The following is an 18,502-nucleotide window of genomic DNA, read 5'->3' as shown; positions in this document are numbered from 1 at the left end:
TGAATTTTGAAATATCCAAGCTCATTTAAATATTTGATTGCACTTTCCACTCATATTTTTAAGTATAATTTATTTTCCCCAAACAATAGTGCTGCTGCTGCTGCTAAGTCGCTTCAGTCGTGTCTGACTCTGTGCGACCCCATAGATGGCAGCCCACTAGGCTCCTCTGTCCCTGGGAGAATCAACATTTAACTAGTTTTTAACATCAAATGTCAAAATTAGTTAATAGTTCATATAGAAAGATGAAGAGAGAGCAACAGTGAGTCGGGGGCAGGATGGAGGAAGGAAAAAACATTTGAAAAACATTTAGAAAATAATGACTGTCTCTTTGTATGTATACCTGTTCCAATAAAGTTTTGGTTTCTTGTTAGCTTCTATTTTTTATTTGCAATATTATATTAGTTAAGGCATGTAACAAAATTATTCAATATTTTTATAGATTGTGCTCCATTTAAAGTTTTATAAAATAATCACTGTATTCCTTGTGCCATGAAATATACGCTCATTGCTTATTTATTTTATACATAGTCTTTTGTACCTCTTAATTGCCTAAAGCTGTTTTGGCCCTCCCCTTTTCTGCTCCCCATTGATAACCACTATTTTATTCTCTATAGAGTCTGTTTCTGTATGTGATATAGATTCACTTGTTTTATTTTTAGATTCCATGGGCAAGTGATAACATCCACTGCTTGTCTTTCTCTGACTTATTTCACTAAGCATAGTATCCTCTGGATTTATGCATCTTGTTGCAAAGAGCAGAATTTCATTCTTTTTCATGTAATATGCCATATTTATATATGCCATAATTTCTTTATCCATTCATTTTTCAGTGAACACTAGCTTCCATATCTTGGCTATTGTAAACAATGCTGCTATGAACATTGGGGCACATATACAGTTCCAAATTACTGTTTTCATATTTTTTAGATATATACCCAGGAGTGGAGTTGCTGGGACATATGGTAGTTCTATTTTTAGTTATTTGAAGAAACTCCATACTGTTTTCCATAATGACTACATCAAATTGCATCCTCACCAACAATGTAGAGGACTTCCACTTTCTTCACATTTTCATCAGCATTTGCTATTTACAGACTTTTTTAATGTTAGCTATTCTAATAGCTCATTATGGTTTTGATTTGCAATTCTCTGATGATAAGCAATGTTGAACATCTTTTCATTTGCCTGATGACAATCTACATGTCTTCTTTGGAGAAATATTAATCTCTTCTGCCCATTTTTAAATCTTTGTTTTTTTATTTGTTTCACATTGAGTTTTATGAAATGTTTTTATGTTTTGAATATTAATTCCTTATCAGTCATATCATGTGCAAATACTCTCTCCCATTCAGCAGGTAGTCTTTTCATTTTGTTGGTTTTCTTTGCTATGCAAAACTTTTAAATTTAATTAGTTCCATTTGTTTAATATTATTTTTATTTCTTTTGCCTTAAGAGGTAGATGAGAAAAACAGTCCCTGCAATTTATGTCACAGAGTTGGTTTCAGACCTTACATATAACTCTTTAATCCATTCTGAGTTTATTTTTATATGTGATGTGAGAAAATGTTTTAATTTCATCCTTTTATATATAGCCATCCAGTTTTTCCCACAGCACTTGCTGAAGGTACTGTCTGAATCATGTTATATACTTTGCCATCCATGATATCCTCAATAATGACTGTCCCGGAGCATCCCAGTAATTGACTCACACATTATAGCTGTGCTGCAGGTTTGGGGACATTCTAGTCAAAAGCAAAAGACTATGCCCGAGTCCCACTCTCTCTATTGGCATGAATGCGGTCCAGTTTCTCAACCCAGGCCCCAAACATCTTTTCTTACTATTTTTTGTGTTAGGCCTTCGGTTTCAATCAAACTTATGATTTTGAAGTTTCATATCTGTCTGCTCATGAATCAGGACTCTTCTTTCCTCCTTTTTTCCATCCTTCTTCTCTGGTTTATTTCATTTGAGATATTCTAATACATTTACTTTCTCATGATATAAATTTCTTCCTCTCCTTGCCTACCAATGTCAACCTGCAGTGTATTTCAAATCTCAGTTTAAAATGATCTTCAAAATACTGGATCTCACCAAAGTTGCAAGCTAGTTTAAAATAGCTTTGTATAATGTATCACCAAAGAATTTTAAAATGATATACTTGAAGTTGAGCATTTGTTATATTGGAAGCACTCTGCTACATGCATTATATAAATTCTATTTTGTTTTCCTATCAAACACTGCAGGAAAGTAATATTACATTTATCTATCAAAATGTTATATATCCTCTTTTAGTTAACACAGCTAGTAAGTGACAGACTAATGTTTGCTTCCACATTTTACAACATTAACACACATGTGTGCTCATAATGGAGAGTGGGGTGGGGGAGAGTTAATGCTAACTCTGAAATTTATATTAGTATAATTTAAAGCATAGAAAGATTATACATAACATATATATTTATATTAATTTTAATGGAAACATTAAAGTAAAAATTATAAAAAATAATAGTTAAATGGGAGAATGTTTCAAATTCTGTTTTTCCTATGTGTCCATTCCCTTCCCAATTCCTCTGTCTAAACTAGCCCTGCCATATTGTTTAGCTCAACTTGAATTGAACTTTATACAACTGGAATTAGATTGCGTTTACTTTTCTACAATATTCTTTTTCTATTCAATGTTAAGTTTTAAAGACCTATACATGTTTTTACACATGTATGTGCTAAGTCACTTCAGCCACATCCAAATCTTGAGACCCTGTGAACAGTAGCCCAACAGGCTCTTCTGTCCATGGGGTTCTCTAAGAAAGCATACTGAAGTGGGTTGCCATGACCTCCTCCAAGGGACCTTCCCAACACAGGGATAGAACCTGCGTCTCCTGTATCTCCTGCATTCGCAGGTGAGTTCTCTACCACTATCACTACCTGGGAAGCTCCATTTGTACACATAGCTCTAATTTTGTTTCACTGCTTTAAAATATTCTATTTAGCGAATGTATTATAATTCATTAATCAACATTATTTTGCTGGACTTTTGTTTTTCTCCAGTTTTTTTCAGTTATAATAATGCTTCTAATAATTATTTTCCATGTGATCCAGTACATATGAATGATTTTCTCTAGTCCATATTAGTGAATGAGAGTATAATTGCTGCATATATATATCTTCAAAGTCACTATATAGTTCCTATTTTAAGTACTAATCTCAGCACTTTATGAATATGCATTGCACTATACTGTCAAAATGTTTGGTATTTTCAGACTTTGACTTTTGCTAACCTGGAGGCTTTGAAATGGGATATCACAAAGTAATAACCTGACATGCTTTTTATTGCTAATTGACATATCCTACTTCTGTTAATTATCTGCTCTGCCTTCCCCACTCTTCTATTCAGTTGTAGTTTTTGTTGTTATTGTTATTGATAGTAGAAAATGGTACATGTTCTGAACATTGATCCTTTTTATCTTTAGTCTATAAACACTATAAACATGTGATTTATTTTCTCATTTGTTTGGTAGAATCTATTGGCAAATTCAAGGTCCTAATTTTAATTAGTAAAATTAATCAATATTTCCTTTAAGTTAAACTTATTCTCTACCTAAAATCCATGAACTTTTTAAAGGTTTTCTTCCAAAATTTTAAAATTTGCTCATCATAAAATTGTCTGAAATTTCTGTGTATGATGTGAATTTCAAATTTAATTACATTTTTCATATAATTTTGTGATTTGTCCTTTTTAAAGTAAATAATCCATTTTAATTGAAGTATAATTGATGCATAATATTATAATAGTTTCAGGTGTTGAACATAGTGATTCAGTATTTTTACATATTGTAAAATGACCACCATGTTAAGTCTAGTTCCATCTTTTATTATACAAAGTTATTACAGTACAATTTATTCTTTTTCTGTGATCTACAATGCCATTTTCTCAGACTTCAAGTTTAAGTATGTATGTGGATTGTGTTTCTAAGCTTTCTTCTATTCCTTTTATTGATGAAATTATATTCAACATTCAGAAAACTAAGATAATGGTGTCTGGTCCCATCACTTCGTGGCAAACAGATGGGGAAACAATGGAAACAGTGAGAGACTCTGTTTTCTTGGGCTCCCAAATCACTGCAAATGGTGACTGCAGCCATGAAATTAAAAGACACTTGCTCCTTGGAAGAAAAGCTATGCCCAACATAGAAAGTGTATTAAAAAGCAGAGACATTACTTTGCCAACAAAGGTCCATCTAGTCAAGGGTATGGTTTTTCCATTAGTCATGTATGGATGTGAGAGTTGGACTATAAAGAAAGCTGAGTGCCTAAGAATTAATGCTTTTTAAAAATTAATTAATTTATTTTAGTTGGAGGTTAGTTACTTTACAATATTGTAGTGGTTTATGCTGGGCATACACACCAAAGAAACCAGACTTGAAAGAGATATGTATACCCCAGTGTTCATTGCAGCACTGTTTACAATAGCTAGGACATGGAAGCAACCTAGATGTCCATCAGTAGATGAATGGATAAGAAAGCTTTGGTACATATACACAATGGGCTATTACTCAGCATTAAAAATAATGCATTTGAATCAGTTCTAATGGAGGTGGATGAAACTGGAGCCTATTATACAGAGTGAAGTAAGTCAGAAAGAAAAACACGAATACAGCATATTAATGCATATATATGAAATTTACAAAGAGGAAAACGATGACCCAATATGCAAGACAGCAAAACAGACACAGATATAAAAACTGATGCCTTTGAATTGTGGTGTTGGAGAAGACTCTTGAGGGTCCTTTGGACTGCAGGGAGATCCAACCAGTCAGTCCTAAAGGATATAAGTCCTGAATATTAATTGGAAGGACTGATTCTAAAACTGAAACTCCAATACTTTGGCCACCTGATGTGAAGAACTGGCTCATTGGAAAAGACCCTGATGCTGGGAAAGATTGAAAGTGGGAGGAGAAGTGGACGACAGAGGATGAGATGGTTGTGTGGCATCACCGACTTGATGCACATGAGTTTGAGTAAACTCTGGGAGTGGGTGATGGACAGGGAAGCCTGGTGTGCTGCAGTCCATGGGATTGGAAAGAGTTGGTCATGACTGAGCGACTAACTGAACTGAACTGAACTGAGTCAATGACATACCTTTAAAGTACTATAGCTTTATTATACTCATTGGAATATAGTAAGACTAAGCCTGTCACATTTTTCTTATTATTCAATAAATATTTACTATGCTTGGACTTTTGCTATTCCATATACAATTTAGAATTGGCCTCCTGAAAAAAAAAAAAAAAGAAGAAGAATTGGCCTACTGAACTTGTAGATTCTGAACTTGTAGATACTGAACTTATAGTAGGGAGGAAAAGGGGATGACAGAGAATGAGATGATTGGATGGCATCACCGACTCAATGGACATGAGTTTGAATGGACATGAGTTTGAATGGACATAATTTAAAAATTATGAGATGATGTTTAATTACTTCAGTTTTTGCTCAAATATAAATGCAAGTGAAATTTTTTTTTTTTTTTGACTATGGTTTTCTATCTACCTATCTTGCTAAATTCTATCATTACTTCTGATAATTTGTTTGTAGATTTTAGGGCTGTTTGTATGTAGAAAAATCATATAGATTGTGGATGCAATGTCTTTATTTGTGATCGAGCACTATCCTATTTATTTATTCCATAAAGAATGCTTACAATTACAGATATGTTTTTTAGTATTAAGTATTTTAAGTATTTCCATCAGTTTCTAAGGTAGGTAGCATGCTCATTGAAGTAGATAATTGAAATCAGCCTTAATTATTTGTGTATCACTTTCTAAAGGTACGTAAAAAATACTTTATACTCTAGAAATAAAATATAATCATATAAACAGTTCTCTACTATAAACAAGGTAAAGTCCAGGAGTTTTACTTTAGAACATATTTTATTTTTGGCCCTGCCACAGCTTGTGAGATCTTAGTTTTCTGTCTATGAGTTGAACTCAAGCCCTAGGCATTTAGAAGACAGAATTCTAACCACTAGACCAACAGGGAATTCCTTTACTCTAGAACTTAAATCTCTTGAATATTCAACACCAGCATACTTTTCCTAATAATGTATATTTCAAGAAAATGTGACTATGCACAATTGCACGATATGCCCTTAAAATGATTAGCTCTACATGCTTCTCTTCAGCCTATTGAGATCTGTCTATCCAGAGGGAAAAACAGAATACAACGGAATGTAGGCATTGGAACATACTGATGCAAAGCTGATGATCTATTTCCTTCCCTTGCTTATATAAGTCAATTATGTTCATATGTTTAAATAATGTATAATTTTATGTATTTGCAATGATCCCCCAAATAACAAAACTAGTGTGGAAGAGGGCAATACCAGGAAATTATAGTCTAAATATCCATATTAAAGCCAAAGCTAATAGCTCCAGTCATGGTGGTTTAGTCACTAAGTCGAATCTGACTCTTGCGACCCCAGGGACTGCAGCTTGCCAGGCTCCGTCTATGGGATTCTCCAGGCAAGATTACTGGAGGGCTATTTCCTTCTCCAAGGGATCTTCCTGACCCAGGGACTGAACCCACACATTCGGTATCTCCTACATTGCAGGAAAATTCTTTACCAACTGAGCTATTAGGGACGTTCATTCATATTTTCCATTTATTTATCTGCCTTTTTTTTTTTTTTTCATTTGATTAGAAAAAAGACAAAGGAAGTGAAGGCTCTAGTTAGATGCCCACCAGTTCCAAGATGTATTTGTAATCTTGAGGATAGCTTCATGCAGAAAATGAATCTATGAATGAAATCCAGAAGCCACATATGCTATAACTGATCTTTTTTTTATTATTATATTTGATTTCAAATTAGATTGCTTTATAGAGTTCAACATTTTAACACTTCAGATTTCAAGACAGATATATTACTTTCATCATTTCACTCCCTTATTATTTAGTTCCCTGGAAATCAGATAAAAATTATATTTCTAATCATTAAAATGATAGGTATATTGGTGTACTACATCTCTAAACATTAAATGGTTGGTGTAGTGAAGCCTGGTGTGCTGCAGTCCATTGGGTCACAAAGAGTCGAACAGGACTAAGTGAATGAACTGGACTGAATCATTAAAATAGTATGAAGCCACTTAAAATAACTGGTCCTAATATCAAAATCGGGTTTCATATTGATGATTGGTGTATATAGCTACAACTAGTTGATAAAGAATTTTTCTGCAGTGCAGGAGACCCAGGTTCAATTCCGGGGTCAGAAAGGTCCCTGGAGATGGGAAGGGCTACACATTCCAGTATTCTTGCCTGAGGAATCCCCTTGACGGAGGAGCCTGGCAGGTTACAGTCTGCTGGATGACAAAGAGTCAGACGTGACTGAGCAACGTGACTTACACAGCATCTGAAGATTTTATTTTTTTTAATTAATACAGTTAACAAGTTGAAATAATCAGAAAATTGCAGTAAGCTCAATATTTACTGCAGTTTGAGAATGATAGCAACATGACCATCTTTTCTTGTTGTTTTAAATTTAGCAAATTTAATAACAATTTTTTTAAAAATCCATAGCTCTTATTAATTTGTAGATCTTTATTTTTATTTTTTTTTCCTCAATCTATGCTTGAGGCTTCATTTGCTTAAGGAATGTTTATCTAATAAGCTAGTTTTGTGAATATGAAAAGATACAATTAAGTGCTGTATACCTTTTAAGGATAAACTGTTTTGATAGGGTATAAACCAAGGCTGTATATTGTCACCCTGCTTACTTAACATATATGCAGAGTACATCATGAGAAATACTGGGCTGGAAGAAGCACAAGCTGGAATCAAGATTACCGGGAGAAATATCAATCACCTCAGATATGCAGATGACCCCACCCTTATGGCAGAAAGTGAAGAAGAACTAAAGAGCCTCTTGAAGAAACTGAAAGAGGAGAGTGAAAACATTGGCTTAAAGCTCAACATTCAGAAAACGAAGATCATGGCATCCCTCCCATCAATTCATGGAAAATAAATGGGAGAACAGTGTCAGACTTTATTTTTTTGGGCTCCAAAATCACTGCAGATGGTGACTACAGCCATGAAATTAAAAGACGCTTACTCACTGAAAGGAAAGTTATGACCAAACTAGACAGCATATTGAAAAGCAGAGACATTACTTTGCCAACAAAGGTCCATCTAGTCAAGGCTATGGTTTTTCCAGTGGTCATTTATGGATGTGACAGTTGGACTGTAAAGAAGGCTGAGTGCTGAAGAATTGATGCTTTTGAACTATGGTGTTAGAGAACACCCTTGAGAGTCCGTTGGACTGCAAGGAGATCCAACCAGTCCATTCTGAAGGAAATCAGTCCTGAATATTCATTGGAAGGACTGAAGCTGAAGCTGAAACTCCAATACTTTGGCCAACTGAGGAAAAGAGCTGACTCATTTGAAAAGACCCTGATGCTGGGAAAGATTGAAGGCAGGAGGAGAAGGGGACAACAGAGGATGAGATGATTGGATGGCATCACCAACTCAATGGACATGAGTTTGGGTAAACTCTGGGAGCTGGTGATGGACCGGGAAGTCTGACATACTGCAGTCCATGGGGTTGCAAAGAGTTGGACATGACTGAGCAACTGAACTGAACTGAACTGAAACCATCACTGAGATTAAAGGACCAAATAAAGGTTAATTCTTTAATACCAACAAAACAGCAAAATGAAAAGAAGTTTCATTGATTGAGAAATGAGATAATGTTATTGATTCACCATACTACAGGTTTCCTGAGATTATCCAACATTTCTAAGAACACATTGTTTGTTTGTTTTTTTAATGCCTTCCTCATTGCAATATTTAGTTATGATTCATTTCAATTTTTAATTTGAGAGTCAAGAATATATGCTGAAAAGTAACATAGAAGTGTTTACTATAAAGGTTACTGGGAACTTAATAAGAATAAACATTTTAAAGAAATTTTTATCACACTCAAAAATCTAGTTTCTATGCTGAAATCCAAGCTTATCATTTTTTCCCCCTCTGCCAAGTAAAGCATTACAACTATAAACCAGGTCAAAATTAATGCTTCAAAATGTCTTGAACAAAGTTGGGGACTTAAAATAAAAAAAAAGTTAATAAAACTCACATGTGAAAATTAGCATTTGAAGGACCAATGAGCGTGATAATCAGAGATTGTAAAACACACGAAGAAATGTCTACCACCTTCCAGATAATTAAGATACAAATTTTAAACTACAAATATCCAAACTTTAATCCTAGTTTATTTTGTAAAATTTATCTTATTTGTGTAAGTATCATGGAGGGAGCAAGGAATGGAAAGGTAGGAGTGAGAAGAAAGGCTTATTCAGGCAAGCACTGTGCTGTGCTAAGTTGCTTCAGTCCCGTCCAAGTCTTTGTGACCCTGTGGACTGTAGCCCACCAGGCTCCTCTGTCTATGGGATCCTCCAGGCAAGAATACTGGGGTAGGTTGCCATACCCTCCTCCAGGACATCTTCCCCACCCAGGGATCTAACCCACATACCTTATGTCTCTGGCATAGGCAGGCAGGTTCTTTACCACCTAGAGTTTCCATAATGAAACTCAGTTAAGTAGTATGGGGACATCTTGTCAGTAAAGGAAGAGCTGTAAGATAGGGGCTTCCCAGGTGGCTCTGTGGGTAAAGATTCCACCTGCAATGCAGGAGACGCAGGAGACATGGATTCAGTTCCTGTTTCAGGAAGACCCTCTGGAGGAGCGTATGGCAACCCACCCCAGTATTCTTGCCTGGAGAATTGCATGGGCAGTGGAACCTGGTGGGCTACAGTCCATGGGGTTGCAGAGTCAGACAGCACTCAAAAGACTCAGCATGGGTAAGAAAGCGAGCCCCATCGAGGCATCATTTCATCAAGCAACATTAAGACAGGGCAAGTGGCATGTGGCCCATTGTCAAATATTCCAGTGAACTGCTATTTAGAGTGCCAGACATGTTTACAGCATTATCCCTTTACTTAGGTGTATTCTTTGCCCTCTGCGCTGTGTGCTAAGTTGCTTCAGTCGTGTCCGACTCTTGGGACCCCATGGGTTGTAGCCAGAGCTACATGGCGCATCTCCTGCATTGCAGGTGGATCCTTTCCCGCTGACTCAAGGAGGAGAGCCCCTTTGCCCTCTTACCTAGATATAAGAAGGTTAGAGATCAATGGGCCAAGTGTGGAGCAGTAGTGATGGTGCAGACAGACATCCTCAGTAAAAGACACAGATTAAAATACTAGGAAACTACCAAGTAAAGGAGGAGGAGACAAAAATAAGAACAGCAGATCTGCACTTTAAATTTTAGTAACATATTTGCTGTTTTCATTTGCTTTCTCAGCCATCTTCCACCTATCCAGTTCACTCCAGTGGAAATGAACCCACACACATTTACACTCATACATTTTTATAAATAATCCTTGGAGGATTATTTAGTGGTGATTAATGGATAGATTGACATCTTGAGAAAGAGGGGGAAAAAGCAATGTTAGAAGGGTAAAAAGTTCAAACTCTTAAAGGATCCCAAGATCCTGGTTCCTATTACATATTTTATTATTATAATTTTTTTTACATGACTGTATTCAGGCCCCTCATAACCTCAACAGTTTGAAAGAAAAAGAAAAAAGATGTGGTGTATAATCTGACAGGAACACCTCCCCAATCTCGTATGTACGGCCCAAATTCAACAATGCTTCTTAAAAATATTAGCTCTCAGCACAAAGCAGAACTTTTCAATTTAAGAAAAAAATAACAAATCTGCTTGATTGTGTCTACTCTTAAAAATAATCTTAACTCACAAGAGAGAAATCGTCCAAACCTTCCAAGTCTTGTTATTACTATCTTTGTGGCTTTCTTTTCCCTCTTTGATCTAGAATGGAACTTTGGCAAAGTACTTACTGAAGACACTTGACACCAAGAAAAACAAACCTGTTGTCACAAATTCGGCCTGTTTGCAAGAAGCTGTATTTCTTCTCATATGATATCATGAGTTCTCTGTTTATATTTCTACTTTGTAGCCATATTTAAGTTTTCAACTTTTAGCACCTTACCCTTTATTAATAATTTCAACTTTTTTTTAAAAAATGGGGCAATTGGGATTCCTGAATACCATTACCATTACTATCATCATCTTAAGTAGGAAGCTGAGTTGAAAAATACTACATTCCTCTCGTCCAAGAATTTGAAATGCCTTTGGCGGTCAGTTAAAGGTACTTAAAAGTTCATAGGATTATACTGAGCACTTATGTTAGCATAGAGAATGAGGCACATTCTTTTATTGTTAGAAACTGGTCCATTAAGATGTTCCCACACTTATCACAGAAGAAACTCTCTTGGGTCAGTTGAAGGAAGTGAGGAAGTTTTATCATATGTATCCTAGCATTCACAGTTGGGCCAACATTCCACAGTGAATTCTTTCATTCCATTTTGTACCACTGCTTTCAAAAGAAACCTATGATCACACACACGAATGAAAAGTTGTCATGTAAAAGTATTATCTGAGTGTCCTCTAAACTTAAGGAGAATTTGGGGTGAAATTTTTTAAAAAGCTGTCATTGTATCAATAATAAATATATGCCAACAAATACAGTATGTGTTGCATTTTGAGGAAGATGAATAGTTATTATATTTTATAAGAAAGACCCAAATATTAAGTAGGAGAAGAATTTACTAAATCAGATATTGAGTCAAGTAACAGGAAACATTTACTTACAAGTAAATGCCATGTTGTAATGTTTTAGGAAGGAGTTTGAAAAACATAAAATTACAAAGATATTTAAATCTTGTTTATATGACTATGTGGCATTAGAGATAAGTTATTCATAAATCTAAATTCCTAAACCAAAACAAATAATAATAATAATTAAGATGGTGTTAAAAGTTATATTACTGAAGCTAACTTTTCTGTTTTTTTGGCCAGGCCACACAGCATATGGGATCTTAGTTCCCCTGACCAGGAATTGAACCTGTGTCTTCTGCTGTGGAAGCATGGAATCTTAACCGCTGGACAGTCAAGGAAGTTCCCTGAAGCTGATTATTCACTCAAGGTGAAATAGAAACCAAGTACATGATTGCAGATATCATTTGAGTTTTGATTTAACATTTATGTGAGGCCTGTGAATTTTTGCTGCACCAGTGGGTAAAGAAGTATGGACTAACAGCCACTTTTTATATGAATGAATATGGGGCTGCTTAAGGCTATCAAAGTTTCTGCCAAACAAATGAGTCAAAAATGTTGCCAGAAAGACTGTGTGTGAGAAGGTTCCCTCCAACCCACAGCCACTTAGTGTTTTTTCCTAAAGTGAGATATGGCCTTTGGGTAGAGGAAATAATAGACTGCCAAGATTATTAGTCTCTGCATATTAAAGGCCATTTCTCCTTTTTCTCCTGAACCTACAATTGTGCTTGACATGCTCAGATAATAACTTAAATAACAAAGATCAGCCATTTAGTTTATTGATTAGTACAATTAGTTAATATTCCCAGGTGACTCACTGGTAAAGAATCTGCCTTGCCAAGCAGGAGACCTGGGTTCGATCCCTACATTGATCCCTGGGAAGATCCCCTGGAGGAGGAAATGGCAACCCACTCCAGTCTTCTTGCCTAGAGAATCCCATGGACAGAGGAGCCTGTGGGACTACAGTCCATAAGGTCACAAAAGAGTCAGACACAACTTAGCCACTAAACAATAATGACAATGCAAAACACCTTATAGATTGTTTATGGATTTCCTGTCTAATAATATTAGATGATATAATTTGATCTTAACACTCTCTGCAATTTGTATTTCTATAATAATGATTATAATTCTGACCAAAATGAAAATTAGTCAAAAATGTGTAACAAAATGTTAATTAGGAGAAAAAAAGGAGAAACTAGTGAAATAAAAGATATGAAAGAGTAAGTCAACAAAACCAAAACTTGGTTCTTTGGTAAGATTAATATTGAAAAACTACTGACAATTACCAAAAAGAGAGAGAGAAAGCAAAAAAGTCATTTGACAAAGAAAGTGTTATCTTTATTTAAAAACTTGTTGAATATTTTTTTCTAATTTCTCAATTTTTCTTTAAACAGTTTCAGTGACTTAGGTAAGATTGTTCATTTCAACTACTTTAAAATATTTTGCCACAAAGATGTCCCTGACACTGTCTTATTATCTTTTTAATGTCTGTATCTCCTATGCTAATAGAACAAAGGAAAAAAAAAATGAGCAAAGGAACAAGACAGAGAATGATGGATCAAAAATTTTTTTTAAATGTGTAAATTTGATATAATGGAGAGATTATATTGGTTATCAATTTTTTTACCTCTTTATAAAAAATAGGTGAGATACGTATAAGTGTTTGTATGTCTTTTAGTATTCCTCCGTATGTTATTTTATTTTCCCTGGGACTCAGATGAAATATCCATTTAACATCTTATTTCAATAGCAAATACTGTGATATCAAGGGGAATGCATGTTAACTGTCTTTATATGTACAAGAGGATTATATAATATATAATATTTACTGCAATGTTTTGATATTTATCAGCATCATCCTAAGTTCTGCATCTGTATTTTCTAACTCTCAAAGCAATGGCTTCTGTAAACTCTGAGATTATCACTACTTTAAACAAGAAGAACTAAAGATCAAAGTAGTTAAGCATTTTGATTAAGTTGCTTAACCTTAATAAGAATAAGAGCTAGAACTGAGATCTAAATGAAGACTTTCAGAGCACAAAAACTATTGTACTAGGGAGAACTTTTAATAATCAGGAGGCTATAAAATGTTTATTTTCATAATTATAAAATTATAACTCCAGAAAATTCTAAGCAACCAATGCTAAATTCATTCCCTACTATATGAACAAAGCTGTTTATATTATCATAGTCCAGTTTTATATATACAAATATAGACCAGTGAAATCTATGTTGATATATGCAGTCATCAGTTGCCATTGAATTTTTTAAAAGTTTTTAATATTTCAGTAATACATTTATGTTATAATTTTCATGGAAATAATCAGCTCTCAGAAATGAAAATATAACATTATGTCAGCTATGCCACAAATATACAGCTGAGGGATTGGAAAGGAAACGTTGACAGTATTTTTGTCTTGATGGAAGCGTATGAGGATGACGATTCCTTTTATTTCTTCATATTCCCTGTATATTGGACAACAGTCATGCATTCGTATGTTATTAAAAAACCCAAGTATTCTAAGTATTGTTCTGAAAAGTCAAGCATCAGTTTCAGTGTTCCTGCAGAGGGTCAATGTAGGGCTAAGTTGTTTTCTGGCCCTGTGCTTGCTCAGCAGTTGACCAGGTAACTGCTACTCAGGTAAGCTACTCATCCTCATCTTAGGCCAGGGAAAACGGGTTCAGAGAAACCAACTGGCACACAGGGCTGTTCTGCAGATCAGATTAGATAATGGACAAGAGTGGGTTTTAAAACACCGAAAGGCCCACAGAGATAAGATACCAGCGCATTCTGGTAAAGTGTGAAACATGCGGTTGGATAAAATACTTGTGATCTAATGGCCCAGAAAAATCAATACTATGTTATTTTAAGCACTATCCTTGAAATATTTCCAACTCAGAGAACAGCTTCAGAAAGGAAAGTTAAGTTTCCCGTCCTTGACTTTCCCTTGCTGAATAACACGTGTAACTCTCTTTATTTCTTTGAAAAATGATTTGAGATCGTGCATTAAAAGGGTTCAGTTCAGAATACTATTACTATCACAGGATGACATATTCCAGCCCACAAGATTTTAGGAAATGACATAGCTAAATTATACAGAGGTCAAAACTCTAGCTCCAAACATGTGTATGGATTTCTGTCTTCATTTGGGCCAAATTCCTTGGAGGCAGTACTTAATATGATCCTGTTTCAAAACTAGAGATGATTGGATTGGGTGTTAAAAGTACAACTGAAAACTTTTATTCAATTTAAACTAAGTACTAGTAGTTTGAAGGTTAAACAAGTGCAGGAAAATGCTTCATAACAAAACTTAAATCCAGGCAGAGGTACAGATCGGAGGGAAAGGTACAAGGCCTAATCAACTTGCATTGAGGCGGTGTTTTATTAACAAAAAGCAATGTCAAAGGTCATGGCTGATTGAATCTTTTGATTCTTTCTTACCTATGATTTTCTATTGTGATTAGGCCCCAATTCTAGGAACTTGTATTTCTTTGAAAGACCCAATTCCTATTCATTTCAATGCCTTTATTTATTTATTTTTTTCTCTACAATATAAACTGACCATCAAGGCAAGGTCAGCCCTATTTCATGTCTCATATGTTGGGATTTTCCTTTCTATGTCAAACTATAACCGCAATTTGTATTCTCAATGGCAATTATTGGTTATATTAATGAGACTTGTTTTCTTCATGGTTTTTACCCAGTTTATCTCTGTGATCATTAACATAAAATATGAATAACTTGAGACAGATATATTAGAAATCAGTTGTTAGGCCAGTATTCTGAAAGATCAAGAAATATTCCACAAGAGAACAGAATTTTAATGTCCCTTGGATACAATAAAACTCTATTCTTTTCAGTGAATGTGTACATTTTATTGCTTTTACTGGTAGGGAAAAAATGGACAGATGGCACAGAAATGGAACCTAGGAAAATCGCTTACAGTGAAACCAATTTTAATACCCTTGCTAATAAAGTTCTCTCTATACATATAGGCCTGATCTTTCCAGGAAAAAGGGAGTAATTTTTCATTTTGTCCAGGGAGTTTAACTCTTTCAATACCCTGGGGCACTCTACAGTACATTATATTATACTAAATAGCCTGAAAGAATTAACACACTTTCCAAGTCAAGTCTTTTATTTCTTTCTTCTGGGTAACATCAGGCCATTGATCATATTAGAAGGTCTAACCAGCTCCCACAAGGCACTTTCCCTTATGTCAGAGCTAGCCAGGTGTGATGGTTTCCTTTCTTGAACTCCAATAAACTTTACAAGACCTATTCAACATCACTCAACTAAATCACATAATGGTAAATTTATAACCCAGTGGTGCTAAATGATCTAGTTGATTGTCTCCACTCCTGGCTAACTAAATATTAAACAGAAAGCCAGCTAACCCAACCTTGTTATTTGAACTTTATCATCCCCAAACAAGAGAAAAACTCATGCCTCACCATATTTCCCTTAATTATGTCTTCCCCCAACTGGTCTTGTAAAATGGGGGAGCCAGTCATGCTTTTTATCCCACCTCAGGGGGTCGAGAGAATAGGAAACCTGTCACTAATTCCTTTCACCTCACAGGCAAAACTCCTTCACCCAATTAACTAAGACCAGGTGCGCCCTCCAGTGAGTCTGCGGAATGCAGAGAACTCACAAACCTTGCTTCCATCTTGGCAGAAAGGAGCCCAGCCTGCACCTGATTAGCACGCTTTGCTGGGGCTGCAAAAATCTGCTAAATGGTTGTATTTTTCCCCATGAAAGCTGGGAGAGATCATGGAGCTGAACATAAACAGTGCCTGCCTTGGCCAAGCAAAGTGCCAAGCATTCTCTACATCAGCTTATCAAGGTAGCCAAATGGCAGCCACTCATGCAAGTCAGCACCCGTCCACCTTCTAAGCTAGCACTTTGACCCACGTTGTTTTCAACATATCTTGATGTTACATTTAAAATGGTGACTAATTGTATTGAATGTTCAGGAATAAATATGAGCATATTCAGACAAAATTAATGATGGAAAAACAGCAGCCTAGGGAGAAGAGATCAATTTTCTAATTTGGAAACTTAGAAGGACTGTCTGAGTATCAAACTATGAGAAAGGTGACAGCTGCCCCTGGTGGCTACCTAGGAGGATATGGAGACCTAAAGACCTGGAATCAAAGCCCTGGCTGAATTCTGATGCGTTGAATATATTTGCATAAGTTATTTAATGTTCCTCAACTTTAGTTTCCTCATCTGGAAAACTGGAAAATTAATAATGATAATAATAGTAATAACACCTACCTTATAGACTTCTGTTCAGTCACTCAGTTGTGTCTGACTCTTTGCAACCCCATGGACTGTAGCCCACCAGACTCCTCTCTCCATGAGATTTTGCAGGCAAGAATACTGGAGCAGCTTGCCATTTCTACTACAAGGAGTCTTCCCCACACAGGGATCGAAACTGTGTCTCTTGCATCTCCTCATTACATATTGTGATCAGAGTTTAGAAAATGGGCAGGCACAGAGTATGTACTCAGTAACTGTGTAACCTTATAACTATTAATGACATTTAGTTAGTGAAAGCACAAAGTAATCAAATGAAAAATAGACTCTTTCCCAGAAGACAAGTCTATTAAATGAGAAGTTAGGGCTTTGCCTAATAATTTGGCACCAACTGGCTGGGATCCAGGAAATTAAAGGGGGATGGTTTAGAGCTGTGATTTTCAAGATGTACTTAGCTGGATCCCAAAGCGGTTTTTGGAGGTGTCTGTGGGCCCATGCTGGGCAAGGGAAAGAGACAGAGTGAAGGGTAATCAAGCAATCTTCCCTGCTCCCCCTTCAATCAGGGAGCAGGTTTGCTGTGATCTATATTATGTATTATACTTAATCATACAATTTATTTGAAAATTGCAAGGATAAAATGTTTAAAAAGTTACGTAGTGTAACTTGAAGGTAGCTGCTGCTAAAAAGCAGTTTATAACAGTAATCGGTGCCTTTCCCTTGGATGAACCCATTCCGCTTTAGGTAAACATTGAAAATTCCCTCATCAGGAATGCTAATATTATCTACCAATTAATCAGCACTTACTGGCTAATTCATTATTGGTGAGTCACACAACTCTTAATCCACTAAATTTCTCTAGTTTCTATTAGCAATTATACCCTACTACTATGGGCTGCAAAAATGCTAAAGAACCGCAAGTTCCAGGAGATGCCGTAGTAAAGGGTATCTGCTCTTTGGTGGCGAGGTCTGAAAGGAGCTTAAACTGATTCCATCACAGCAGCCATTGACCATTCCTTTCCATCCAAAGAGCCTGTCATTCCTTAAGAAAGCATGTGTCGAGGAAGTTGCCGAAATCTTCATTTTCAATGTACAGTTTCGCAGGAAGGCTTTAAGATTTCATCAGTGGAGTAAAGCCACATAATACCACATAAGCCTCGTTTTCCCTACAAAAATCCCTCTTTCTATTTAGTGTCGTCTGCACGTTGTCTCTGTGACTTTGACGTCACTTTCTAAGAACTGCAGTGGCTCTGGTCTGATTGATTCCTGCTCTGTTTCCTGAAGAGCTCAACAGCGTGGCAGTTTCAGGGCACATGTATTTGGCTTAGATTTACAGTGAAGGTCTTCATTTGGATCTGGATATTTTAGGTTCAAAACCATGAATCGTACACTCTGGAATGTAATGGGGGCAAATATAAATTACCCTGCATGGTTTTGTCTCAGCCTGAAACAGCCCAAGTAGGACAACTCAGCTACCAAAAAAAAATTAAAAAAAAAAAAAAAAAAATCCTGTCTCCACTTACAACTCACAAAGAACTTTAAAAGGGATAAGTTGTAACCCATA

This window comes from Budorcas taxicolor, chromosome 10 (assembly GCF_023091745.1).
Source record: "Budorcas taxicolor isolate Tak-1 chromosome 10, Takin1.1, whole genome shotgun sequence".
NCBI lineage: Eukaryota > Metazoa > Chordata > Mammalia > Artiodactyla > Bovidae > Budorcas > Budorcas taxicolor.
Note: the sequence above shows the minus strand (reverse complement) of the source record.